This window comes from Topomyia yanbarensis, chromosome 1 (assembly GCF_030247195.1).
Source record: "Topomyia yanbarensis strain Yona2022 chromosome 1, ASM3024719v1, whole genome shotgun sequence".
NCBI lineage: Eukaryota > Metazoa > Arthropoda > Insecta > Diptera > Culicidae > Topomyia > Topomyia yanbarensis.
The window spans coordinates 210,177,153-210,191,492 of NC_080670.1; positions in this window are offsets into that span (position 1 = coordinate 210,177,153).

Genomic DNA, 14,340 nt, shown 5'->3' on the forward strand with positions numbered 1-14,340 from the left:
CTGTTTGTACCTCGGGACATTCATGCCCATATTGTTTGTGGACAACAACGTTTTTAAACAGCTATAACTTTTGATTAAGGCAAAATTTTCTCACAAAAACAAGTAAGGCTCATAAATGTGACTATTGCCTTTCATTTGACTATTAATAGTTTCAAGGAGCAGCTCTAGAACTGAAGTTATTGCAATTAGTCTGATTGGATTCCGATGGAGCAGTGCTGCCAGCAACAATTTACGTTGACGACGGTAAATAAATTTTATCATATACCTTCGTTATGTTGCAATATTATGGAAAATTGATAAAACTTATCAGTTTAGGCTGTCTTTGGCTACATTTTCCACGCAATTAAACTATTGTAAATATTCTAGGAGAATAGTATTGAGCATTGGAAGATGAAAATTGAGCAGCTTCTAGCACTGCGAGGGAAGCACCCATCTTTATGAAAAAAGGCTTTTCGTGTTTCTTGACCCCACCGTTCTCAAGGAAAAATAGTTTTGAAACCCTACATGCACGAGAAAAAGCTGGGCATGAAAGGGTTATTTACAAACAAGTGGTCCATACAGCCACCCATTGTAGCAATATAGCCCTCTGTTGAAAGTACGGCGGAAATCATACGGATGATTTTTGCACTGTGAATGCTGAAAGGACATCCTTACTGTGGAGAGCATCTACATGATCTATCGACATGTCCTGCATACAAACTGCGCGTGGATAAACTAAAACGTTGCCAAAAACCTCTACGCCACCACCTCCCAAGAACCTCTATACTCTATAACTATAGCAAAAGGAGAAAGCTCGCAAGCTGCGTGTGTAGAGGCATATTCCTTCAAGATCCTCAAAAAACAGCTCGAGGAAGTACTGAGGCAAGTTTCCAGCACTTCTCGGATTACTTCCAAGATACGAATATTACCGGAACACGTCCACGCTATTAAACTTATTGACCCACCCCGTATTTTCTGGGGGAAATGCGGGAGCTCCTGAGTGCTCTGTTTGAGGTCTCTGCTCATTGCTTCATTCCAGACAATGAGAAGGCGGACTCTTTAGCTAAGATGGGCGCTTTAGAAGGCAACATTTATGAAAGACCGATTTGCTTCAACGAATATTTCAGTATTCTTCATCAGAGGACTCTCTCAAGTTGGCAAAATTCATGGAGCAATGGGATATCGACGAAACCACGGTCGTGATTTCATTGGCGTGACGTTAAGAATCATGTCAAATCGTTACACCCTTGATGCGCATCTCTGATTCATTGGGCTCGTGGATAGTGAGTGGTATCTGCGGCTTTAGCGACGGCTATCACGATATCGACCATATTGTCTGGGCGTGCGCCGAGTATCGCTCCTGTACGGACACTTCCGTCCCAAGAAAGACCACCTAAAGATCCGGTCGCTATCCCCCTTAAATGTAGTCTTCTCGTTCTTAGAAACCCCCTTTACTGTCTTGGAGATGCCGACTGACATCAGGAGTATCCCTAGGCATTGCAGCCACCTACCTCTAAGAGATCGCCAACGAGCTCGGATGTCACTTCTCGTCCCTATTGGCAGCCGCATGCCTTCCCCGGAGTTTCACACAACCCAAGAATGGACTCAAACCTTCACCGGGCCAGAGCTCGCCGACGCCTTCTGTCAAGGACGTGAGAAATCCACCAGTGTGGACAGTGTAGGCTACCCACTCCTAAAAAACCTACCACCTAAAGGTAAGAAAGCAATCCTCGAAAGATACAACCGGATTAGAGCGGACACCTTCCGGATTCGTGGCTAACAGGACTCATTACTCCAATCCCAAATAAGATGCAAGAAACCGGAACACCCACCCTCAGCACGCCTTCCGGAAGAGAAAGGATACCGAAGCTTACTTGGAACAAAGATTGTCTACAAGCTCTGTACTCGACATAGACAAAGCCTACAACACCATTTGGCGAGAAAGAGTTCTCCGGCAGCTCGACTAATGCAAGGGTAATGCAAGGTAACTTCGGCCTATATATTTTATAGTGTCTGCAAAATCGAAAATTAAGAGTTGGAATCGGTGGAAGTGAATCCGAACTCTACACCGAGGAGAACGGAGTACCCCCGGGATCCTGGTCACTCTTCAGTCAATTTTCTTCGGTTCACCAGAGGGAGTCCACATCCTCGTCTAGGCCGACGACATTCTTGAGCTAATTCTCAAGGGTTCAGGCACCATACAATCCCTTGAAAAGACCATAAATATGGTCCGCGCTAAGTTTCACGACCATCGAAATACCAATAACCCATAAATACACCAGAATATAGTTTTTTATATGGGGTCTACCGGATCATAGTGATGATGTTTCCATGACTTGATCCCATTCAAAACACTATCAAAACCCCACATGCAGTGGGGGTGAAATTGGATCATGACCATGGGGGTATTATGGGCCTTCCATTTGCTTGGGTTCTGTACGTCATTACAGGAAAAATCAAGGTAAATCAAACTGACCAATCAGAATCAACTAAACGCCCATCTTCCATAGCAAGGAAAGCAAGCTCCTTGGAATAACAGTGGACTGCAAAACTACATTCATCCCTCATTTCTGGAAGCTCATAGAAGAATGCGCCAACCGGAAAAGGCTCGACCGGACACTCCAAGTATCACCGCAACCTGGCAATAACAATCAGCAAATACTTGTTCCACAGTCGCATCTACTACAGCGTAGAAGACACCGGGCGAAACAGCGAAGGAATCAACCGTATCTTGACCCCCCTATACCACGAGTCCATTCGGCCCGCCTCCAAGTCGTTGCCCAGTATCCTGGCCGATGTACTCCCAGTCCGATGGACAATCCCTAGTAACCTTTCGGCGGTAATTAAGCTTTCTCGAAATGATATCCGGAGACGACAACTCGATAACCATGAAAACCACCAAAGATATCCACGAGGAATTCGCAAGACTTGCACGCTTGCATGGAGTACGACCCCGCTCCTGGAATGCCAGGGCACGACATGCCGATACATCTGTATCAGAAACTCCGAGCATTCCAAACCGACCGACCGACGGCTCCAAAGAAAGGCAACGAAGTAGGGGTTTGGAGTTAGCGGCATCGGACCAGGTCTTCCGCTCCCAATCATCGATCTTCTCAGCGGAAGCCGCCGCTATCGTCCTAGCCCTGTCTAGGAAACCCGCAGACAAAGCCACAGTCATCTTCTCAAACTCCCACTCGTAGCGTTGGAATCTGGGCAATCATGGTACCCTTTCGTATACGACGATCCTCTGACAACCCTCTGCCGGATCCCCGGGCACTGCATCATCCGAGGAAACGTCGGTGGCAATAGCAGTACTGTCCAAGGCTTACCAAAAAAAGTCCTCGCAGCGTATATCATCCAGGAATACTTCCAGAAACTGAACGCTAACTTTACCTCACACTGGCAATCCTTCCAAGGCCACCTCCACAAAATCAAATGGGATGACCGCGAGGACTGAAAGGAGCAGAAGGTACTCTCCCAACTGCGTATTGGACATACGAAATTTTCCCATGCGCACTTCATCTCCAACGCCGAACCCCCAGTTTGCTCCACATGCGAGACCCGACGCACAGTCGAACACATACTGTACAATCGCTGGGAACTCGGGGACCTCTGACAAAGACACGATCCAACACACCCCATCTGAGATAATCTCTACAACGAACCGGTCAGGGACGGAATTCCGTTAAACTTCATGAAAGACGCAGAAGAAGACTCCACTGCCAAGCACCACCATCGACAGGCCCTCTGCCACATAACCCCGGCGTTAGAGAGGTCGCCTATGGCCCAAGACAACGGCATCAACACTGCAAGGAATCAAAAACCGTCCAACCCCTCCATCACCACCCCAGCCTGTTCAAGATACCCGGGTCCAACTCAACAGTGGGCCCTCTGCCACTCCCGGATCGGGTACTGGAGAAGTCTCCCGCGACCCAAAACATCCCAACAGCAACCGGTGTCACCATCTGTTAAACCACCATAGATACAAATTTCAGTCTAGTTAATTATTCTAGCTTGCTTGAGCCCTGTTGGAACAGCAAATTTTATAAAGTGGGTGCTCATTGAGATACATCCGCAAATTGCTTGCCTGATCAGATTTCTTTTTCTAGCAAATCTTAACGAATCGGAACTGGAAAGTAAAACATCAAACCCGCGACGAAACGCAGAGCGGAATCAACATCGAAACAAACCGGACCGTTTAACTCCTTTCTCATACCACCAAAGATGCTACATTATTAGTCATGAATCCATCGAAATTAAGCGATAACAGCTAAACTCCAACGAAAAAGCATTTCCAGCCCGATAGCGAAAGATGGCTCATAAACCGTACACCCCACACTCGTTCGCATTGGACGCTGCTAATAGCCGCTTAGCGTAATCTCGATGGCGTCGTAAAATGTTTTACCAAATGGTGACCGAAAATGACAAGCGGCGCGCAACTGGGCGATAAGCTTTACGGTGCAGTTGTTTTTGTTTTTTTTTGGCAGACTATTTCCTTTAACGGTTGACAAATCGCCTGTCGGCAAAGACCCCGCCGCTAGTACGACGAGGTGAGAACCGAACATAACCTCAATAATCGTAACCGTAAAATTAAATTATACCGAAAGTGTTTTATCAATCTTTGACCAATCGATCGGGGATAGTCTGCGGGAAGTAAGTACAAAATATCTGCACCAGATTTGGGAGTCGAAGGAATTCCGCCGTCGCGCCTTTCGTTGGCCGGGCGAACAAATTGGCCAGATATTCGTCTGTCGGAATTCATAATTAATAATTAATAATTTGTTCGCGTTTTTTTTTTGTTCTGCTTCTCTGCTACTGCTCGCGTTCACCTGCGCAGTGATGCGTCACGGAAATAGCATGCGTGGAAAATGCAAGAATCGAGCGAAGAAAAAAAGGGACGAGCCTACTTCGCTCATTTTATTCTGAATGAAAATTAAGTGCCTAATTAGGATAATTTATGGCGAATGGTTTTGAGTGGTGCGCTTGTTCCCGTGTGTATCTTCCAGCAAACGTATTGGCGCTTGTCGCGGAACAGTCAGACAGAAACCGGGAAAGGATGAGAAAACGAAACGCGTGCAACCAATTTGAGAAAATATGTGCCTCTTGTCGTGCGACATCACCACCGCGCAAGTAATAATTAATCAATTAATACCACGGTCGAGTGGGACGATGGAGGAAAGAGTCGTAGGACGGAAAATTAATTTTCGAACGAATGTTGATTTAATTAGTCGGAAGGATTTTTCTACAAACGAACTTATAAATATGTTACAACTGTCAAACTATACAGTGTTGCCAAGTTGAGTGCCGGGTTTATTGCGGCCGGCTCCCGATAATTTTGTTCAAGTTTGCTACGGGAACAGGAACAAACTTACCGTCTCCGGTGCGAACAATTTTCATTCCCATCAATTTTCCGTAGGGAAAAAAATGATGGCCATTTTCGCTAGCTGCTACACCAAGACCATAACCTCAAACGAATCAGCATCGTCGGCAAACTTCAGAGGAGGGTGCAAAAAGCCCTCGAAAACAAACAAAATAAATAACCTGCATAATTCTGACTCTTGTACCTCCTCGCCGTCGAATACCCACCAGCCTCAGGCTCGAACAGGACCAGCACAAAGGGACTTCCCCTGTTTTGCGCGTCGCGGCAGTTGCCATGTTCAAACAAACAAACAAAAAAACACGCACACACAACCACACCAAGTTCGCCGCAACATAACCGCAGGAACCAGGAGAAAATATATTGTTTTTTAAAATGTCATAAATTTTGTGCACCGCTGGCAGACGGAACACACTGTTCTTTCTTGGCCCGTCTGTTTGTTTGTTTGTTTGTTATGGGTGTTTCGCGAATCGAGTTCCGCGATTGGTGCTACCTTTGAGGACAGGAAGACAATCGAATGTTGCTCTCCAGCCGGCTTTGTTGAAGTTAGAAAATGTGACATTCTTTTTCGCCAGACGTTCGTTTCATGTGGATGGGAAGAAGGACGGTGAAAAAGATGGGAAGGTTCGATAAAAGAAGTGCAACTGAGTAAAATGTCCTTTTTCCAGCGCTTCCCGAAGGTCTCTGTCGGCGAGAAACATCTGACACGGTCTACAGGTGCCTTTTTAGAGAAATCAACGGAAGGAGAAGGAAAAAGTATTGTCATTAGCTTGCGTCTGCGTTGGATTTCGCTTTCGGCACCGCCTGCTAGGTGAATTACCCCGAATGGATGCGAAACTTTTTCCCGTCGCATTTTATTTTTCCTCCACTCAACTTGAAAATTGAAACCAGGAATCTTATCAGCGCGCACATAATTCTTGTTCGTGATGCATTTTTAATATAAATTACCGCATGAAAAGATAGAATATAACGCGAGCGAAGACAACGAACTGCAGGACTTATAGGACCAGCCGAAGCGATTGCGTTTCTTCTGTTTCGCGCAGCTTTCGCACCGAGCACCTTTTTTCCAGCCAAGCCAGACAATCCCCGATTGCACCGGTAATAAATTGTATCACATTTACCATAAACAGGTTTTTTGTTTCTGCGTCGGAACGTCAAACATTATTTTCTGTACTGTGTACACACACAGCAACCCACCCACACAGACAGATACAAAAAGAGCGATGCAACGTTGTGTTGTCTGTGTTTGAACTTGATTGAAAAGTCTTGTCTGACAGTTCTTACGGAAGCCATGGGCCTACTAGATCGTGGAAGGAAAGGTGCCAGTGCTATAAATCATCACAGCAACAATTCAAACACACCGGTTGTAGTTCCTCTAGTTCTAGCGGATTCCCTTCCGAAAATAAAACTGATGACAACTGCAATGCAACAGGTTCAAAAGTCAACATGCGGTGCGGTTGCATCGACAGACTGTCATCGTCGTATCTTGCCCGATCCATCATCTGGGCGAGTCCTTATCTCCTGCCAGGCGGGTAGGTAAGAACTGAAGTCACATAATTAATTGGGAATTTCGTTTTGGTTCGTTTCGTAATGTTTTACGAACTGAAAGGATCCTTTTTCAAATTAGTTATTGGACTGGATTCGGTTAGATAGACGACAAACCATTAGTATTTCAGTTGTTTTGCTTTGAATAGAATGAAATAATGAATTTCACTCCCCTAGGCCTGATTGGATTGACGCAATTTAGTACATCGATTATCAATAATTTTTACTAATTTATTTGTAAATCTCTATTTAATGTGTCAATTGGGAAGAAAAGCGTAATTGCTTTTCATATTGTCCTCTAACAGAAAGTTGCTTTAAGATGTTGATTACAATACACCTCGATAGTGGTGCATCAAGGAGGCCGGGAGGGCTCATTGGGCCTTTTTGCGTTGCATGCTTTTTCCTTCTTTTACTAGCCCAAACCCAAATTTAGTGATTAGCTAGGGTTTGTACTAATATATTGGAGTATACGAGTCGTACGTCTATTTCAGTTTCACTGAATGTATTGCCTTGTTTCTTCGTTTGTCGGCTACACTCAAAAGCACATGGGAATATGTAAACGACCACACGGTTGTAGAAATGCATAAGTTCACGCGAAATTACAAAAGTGCCAACACACGCGACACACAAACGCTCGAGCATTTTGCGATAATACCATGATCTCGCAATCATGATGGTTAAATTAACATGTCAGCACTTACGAATTTTTGAATGCAGTGTTAAGCGTTAACATACAAACGCCCACTCTCACGAAATCATGCATCCTACTTGCCCGGAAGCTCCCACGCTAAAATACGGAACTTATATAGATAACAAGTTTCAGGATGCTATAACTGGGCACTCCAATTAGAACGGGGAACTCATTTTTTTCAGTGTAAGTCTAATTTAAATAACATTCCTGTCGTACACAGCTGCTCTGTACGGTATACGGTTGGGCCTTGAATTATGCGAGAACAGTATAATGCTAGCTGGCGTTTTTTGTCCGCAACTAAGACATTTCTCTTCCAAATGTAGGGATACTTAAAATGGGAAAAACGGAGTAGAAAAAATTGATAAAAAAGGGCAAAATAAAATTAAACTGAAAAAAAGAAATAGTTATATAAAAACAAATCAAAAGAAGGAGAGATTAATTGGAAGAAAAATTAAACCAAGCAAAAGGAAATTGATTAGAGGGACTCAAAAAGAACTAAATAAAGGAAAAATGAAGAAAAATAACAAAAGAAAAAAAGAAAACAAAACGTAAAATAAAAACAAAAGAAAAACAAGAGGAAGAATTAAAGAGCAGCGCGAAACCACAAAAGAAAAGAGCAAAGGGAAAGTGATAGAAAAAATATCAGAGAAAAGAGATTATAGTAAATTAATAGAGAAGAGGGAAAAAAATCACAGAAAAAAAGAGGAAACAAAAAAATATTAACTAGAAAATAAAAAGGGAAACAGAAAAGTGAAACAAGAAAGGGGAAAAGATTATTGGAATATGATATATAAATATTGCTAACGTCATATCAAAAAAGAGAAAAAATATCAATGAAGGTATAAAAACGAAAACGTGTTAGGTAAAGGAAAGAAAAAAACGAGCAAAACTAAAAAATCGAAAAAGAAAAGGCAACAATAAAGAATTAAGCAAAAGGAAGCAATGCAAAACATTGTAGAAAAGAAAAAAAAAAAGAACAATAACGAAGAAACTAAAAGAATCAAGTCAAACAACTAATTTAAAGAAAAATGAAAATAGTCAAAATGAAAAAGTAAATGTAAAACAAGAAAAGGAACCAGAAATGGGGGAGGAACTATAGAAGAAAAAGAAATAGAAATTGAGAAATAGTAGAAAAGGATATAAAAAAGAAAAAGAGCAAAATGGTTGTGGTAAAGAGAAAGGAAACAGGAGAAATGCGAAAAGGAAAAGGAATGAAAAGAGAAAAATACAAAATATATCAGAAAAATGATAAAAGAAAATGTAGGGCAGAGAAAGTAGATACGAGAAAATAGTAAGGGAACTGGAAATATAAGAAGAGCAAGAGAAAAAAGAAACGAGAAAGGAAATAAGAAATAAGAGCTTACAAACATGGAAAAAAAAATGAGAAATAAGAAGTAAGCGAATAGGAAACGAAAGAGAAAATGAGTAAAAAGGACAAGGTAAAAGGAATAAACGCATACTACAAATAAAATAGAAAAAATAAAAAAAATATGAACAGAAAAATGGCGCAGATGAAAGAGAAAAGGTAGAAAGAAAACAAGAAGAAAAAATGGCTATGAAAAATATTGCAAAAAAAGAAAAAAAATAGACTGATAGAAACAAATGAGAAAAAAAGCCGAGATAAAATAAAGATCCAGTTTTTATCAGCTTCTTTGTGTATTTCGGGCTGACAAAATGGGGTATTGAAATTGCCGAAATTTTCTTTATTCTCTATACATATTCTGATTATTTCGTATAAATTTCTCGAAAGGCGCTAAATTTAACAATGCATAGATTTTTTGTATTTTGGCATTTTCTGTAGCCTCGGGTCTTCAATGTTTAGGACAAAATAAAGAGTCAACGAAAAGGGAATAGAAAATAGAAAAACAAATAAGAGAACATAACAAAGTTGTAACTAAAGTGGTACTGAAAAGAGAAAAGAGTAACAAATCAAATAAATAAATAAAATGAGGAATAAATAATAAAATAAAAGTAATACTAAACGGAAAAGGGGAAAAGGAAAATACATAAAAAACAAGAACAATAAAAAGGAAAAAGAAGAGCGAAGAGCAATAGCAAACACACAAAATAAAAAGGCAAAGATTAAAAAGAATGACAAAACTTCACAGCAAAAGGAAAGGGAAATAGATAGAGAGGTAAAGAAAGTTGCAGAGCAAGATAAATAAATAGAGAGAGAGAAAAGAAAAAGATAACAAGGAGAAGAAATACGAGAACAGAGACAAGAGAAAGCAATACAGAGAACAGTGGAAAAAGAAAATAGGAAATAGAAGAGATGGGATGAAAGGGAAAAGCGAGAAGAAGCAAAGAAAAGAGGAAGAGAAAACGAAACAAAGTGATGGAGAAGGAAAACGAGAAGCAAAAGGGGAAGCGAACATTCTAAAGCCCACGCGATTATGCAAATAACGACACGGTTAAATAAACGAAATCAAATATACGAAGTTATTTACATGTTAGCATCCGCCGCATAAAAACGTCCACGCAATCAAACACGTTACTCTGAAATCGCTTATACCTTTTGCGCTTATACAAATCTGCTCACAACGTCCGAACATGAAATCGCAATCATCCGCACACACTTATGCCCGCGATCTCGTATCTCATTCTCAGATCCGAACCATACTCTTGAAATCATGAATCGCGCGAACATTCAAGAGCTTTCGCGACACACATACACGCTACACGTACTTGCCCATGCGACCAAATTCGTTAACATACAAACACTCCAGCTCTGCGCGATAATACAATATTGGTCACAATCGCGAAAATGCAATTTCGATCTTCCAAGCAAACCAACAGGTAGTCTCGCAAACATAAAAACGCCCTCTGTGATTAGGTGAACTTATTGATACCTACGAATTTATCAAAGCGATCTCAAGTAAGACTATGCAAACGCGCGTTCCCACGCAATTATGGATCTATCAGATTGGGAAGCAGTGCGTCAGTGTTAGCAGCCTAGGTCTGTGCTTTTAGTAGACAACAAATTTCAGAGCAACATCACCAGGGACGCTAGTGCCATGAGGGAACTCACTCTCTTCTGGTATTTGAACAGTACACCCAAATTAAACATCAGATTCACGGTCCGCGCCACGTTCATTCGAGAATAGGTGGATGGTGCGCTAGCACCCGCGACAAACAAACGCCCACGCGATCAAACACGTTAACATACAAACGCTCCAGCGCTTCGCGATCGTACACGCGATCGTGAAGTCCTTTCGGCCGCGCATATCTGAACCGCACAATGAATATCACATTCAGAATCACGGCCCGTTGCAATTGGTCTTAAGCAGCCTTTTAGTGGGTAACATTTCCCGTCTCATCTGCTATCGTAGTGAGGGATTCTGGCAGGGAGCTTTTCTGAGAACCCAGCTTTACAGCTACAGTAGGACAACTCTAAAAAAAAGTAATAAATGTATTGGTTTATTAAATGTTACCAATTGATTTTTATTTGCCATAGTTTTTATAAAATTTCTTTATTTAAAACGGCTTAACGCGTAGTTTGATGGTGAACTTCACGAGGTAGTGTGTTTTGTTCCACCAAAGTTTCTTTTTAAATTATTCCCTTTTTCGAGCAGTTCCAAAGTTACCTAGGAGTAGCTATCCACCTTCAATGTGCTCGTTTGGAGAGTTCTATACACTGATGTAACAGTGCCAACCACGTCCTTACAGTCACAGGGGAAGAAAAGGAATGTTAGTGTGCCAAACGTTGTTATGGAGACCGTTTATAACTCTGCATCTCCCCGTTTGCCACGGGAAGTAGTTTTTGTTAATAGGATGGGGAAAAGCGTTACTCAAAACTGGTTTCACCTTGATAAATGATATGATCCATACAATTCTCAGAAGTGTACATAGCTCTGGGCAGCCGGTTGCCGAAAATTTGATAGATTTTTCCTTTGCTGGATTGTTTCGGAAATTCTCGTTTTAAAAAAAAATGCAGTTTCAATTCCGGACAGCCGTTGAATATCCGATATAACAGAAAAGCTCCAGGTCAAAGTCTCACAAGAGGTGACAACCCAAAGAACGTCCCACGTAGTGGAAGATAGTGCAACATTTTATTGTACGTTCAGCTGGTTTGTTAGTAGGAATATGTAATTTATTAAACGAAGTCGTAATGAATTTCTATAGATAAAAGTATAGGCGATATCTAAACATAATCAACATGTTGTCTTTCAGTACTGACGGACCACATAATTGGCCCGTAAGCCTGTGTGACGTGAAGATACATCGCCATAAAACGCAGAGAAACGTGAGAACTGGTCAGTACTAAATGACTCTTTATTTCTGTCTGTCATCTACCTGTGTGTCATTCGGTGCAGGAATATAAAAGTTAACAAGTAAACAAAACCAAACGGTGGTTTGCTGACTAGCGCTGGTATGTAGGTATCATATCATTTCACCACGAGTCGCTCATAAAATTTATATCGAATAAACGCCGGGTTGAGGGGCTGCTAGTTAGCTTCCTGCTGTGCCTGTGATATCTGTTAGCTTGAGTCTATAGCTCGGGTCCGAGTCCATGCTGGTCACCAGTTGATTTGCTTTTGTCGACGATTACTGCAAATGATGGGTTTAGAAGTGGAGACGGGGACAACTTACGTACGATCCTGAGGCTAGAACAGTTAAACGAGCCTAAGGTTTAACTGGTTCCAAAGGTGATTTGCCTACATCGGTGTATATTCTATTTTAATCGGTGTTGATGAATAGGACGACATTCCTGCTGGGAATGTGACCCACATTTTTTTGGGGGGATACGCTTGGGAGGTTGGGGATTTGATTGGAAAGTGGTATGTTTGTGATAGATTTTGGTGGAACAATCGCTACATCGGATAGCATAAAATAGGTTTGGAAACGGCCACGACACTTTATTTCAGGGTTAGGATAGAGTATACACAAGTTAGTTTGGCATTATTTTTGCTGATCGTTGAAACAAGCGAGTACATAAGTTATTTGAAACAATCATTTTTGTGACAAAGTTGGATTTTTGTGTTTCGAATTGAACTCATCAGTAACTAGCAACAACTTGCGGCCAGTTGGAAGGGTAAATCCAAACTAGCACCAAATTGGCACCAACTAGATACTAAATTCAAACAGTTGCACAACATGTGTGAGCGCCTAGAGCAACTAGCTGATCGCGAGTGATGTCTCGGGAAGTAAGCACAGAAGTTATGGTTAACTGACGGAAAGGTGAAATCGAACGCCTCGAACGCTCATGTTCTGCCACTTTATTCCCAAAAGGAAAACAAATAGGATTAACCCAATATGAGCATCTAACACCTAAGTTAGATGAGGTTGGAATTTTTACTAATGTTGATGCAGAAGCATGATTTTCCGCACATGACTTCATCACACGTAGCATGTTGGTGTTCGTATGTACAGAGGGTTTTCTGAGCATTGGTGATGCCTAATTATAGTACATTGAATGAAGAAATTAGTTAAACGCGGTTCCAAATGCCACAGAAAAACGACGTCCAGATTTTTTATTAACAGAAATAACATCTCCGTATTGTGTGATTTTCTTTCTGATATTTGATAAAAATTTTCCAAAGATCGTCAAACTTGATTTATCTGGAATGTTTTTTGAAGTACACTGTATTAATTTGCTACAGCTAGAATCACTCTGAGATAGAAGAAAAAATATAGAAATTACTCACGAAAAATTATAGATTCACTATCAAATTATTATGTTAAACCTTCGAGCACACAGCAACTAACTATTCGGATCACAACGATCCGGTTCGGCCAGGAGTGGTTGAACTGCACTTTATCTTTTTGCATAATTAATCACTCCCACGAAGCAGGCGCACTCACAAAAAAAGGTTGAAAGACACTTTCGAAGTACCCCGTACGAACCGGCACGCGGGGGTCGAGACATAAATTTGATAAAAGCCAGTTGGCAGGTTATCAGTGGAATAAACGACCTGCCTGTGGTGTGGACTGAAAGCAAAAGTGCAACCGCAACAACCGGGGGTGAGAAGAAGAAGAAGGGGTGGGTTGGCGAAAACCGGTGCGACGGAACATTCAAAGTGCATTTATTTGTTCCGGCTTTCGGGTTTGTGCTTGTTGCCCCGTGAATGCCGTTTGCAGTCAGCGCACCCCGCACAAATTCGGCAAGAGGTCACCATATACTCGGCGAGCCTGCGAACTGCAGAAAGGAACTTAATCGCATTAATTATGTTATCAGTAATAAATTTGCTGCGCTTGTCCCAGACAGGGGGTTCCCGAGCCCGGGGAAAAATCCATTTACGCAGTCATGCACAAATTGTTCACAGCCGGCTAGTTTTTTTTCGTTTTTTTTATTTCAAAATATTTTTTTTGAGAATCTCAAAACGCTCTCTTAGAATTCAAAAGAAAGATATACACTATAGCTCAATGAATTATAAAATCATAAGTTGTTTGTTGGAATAGTAGATATCTGGGAGGGAGAAACAGACACTACGCACGAAGTGTAAATAATAGCACTTGTCACGAAGCAAGAAAACTTTCGACAGCCAAAATCGATCAAGGTAGGCGACGCTTAAATGAACAAATTTCTATTGGCGTGTTATTGATGAAAGCGTGTTACCGGCACATGACTTCAATCGTGTGATGGAAAGAGAGCTTGGGATAGTATAAAATCAGTGAAAGTTTTTTCTCCGGCTGCTTTACATGAGTGAAAAGGAACACATTTCGGAACAATGTGTCTCACCTCCTATTTTAAAAATAGGATTTTTGTACCGTTCTTCTCCTTCATTGTACTACGATTTCCTAAAAATTT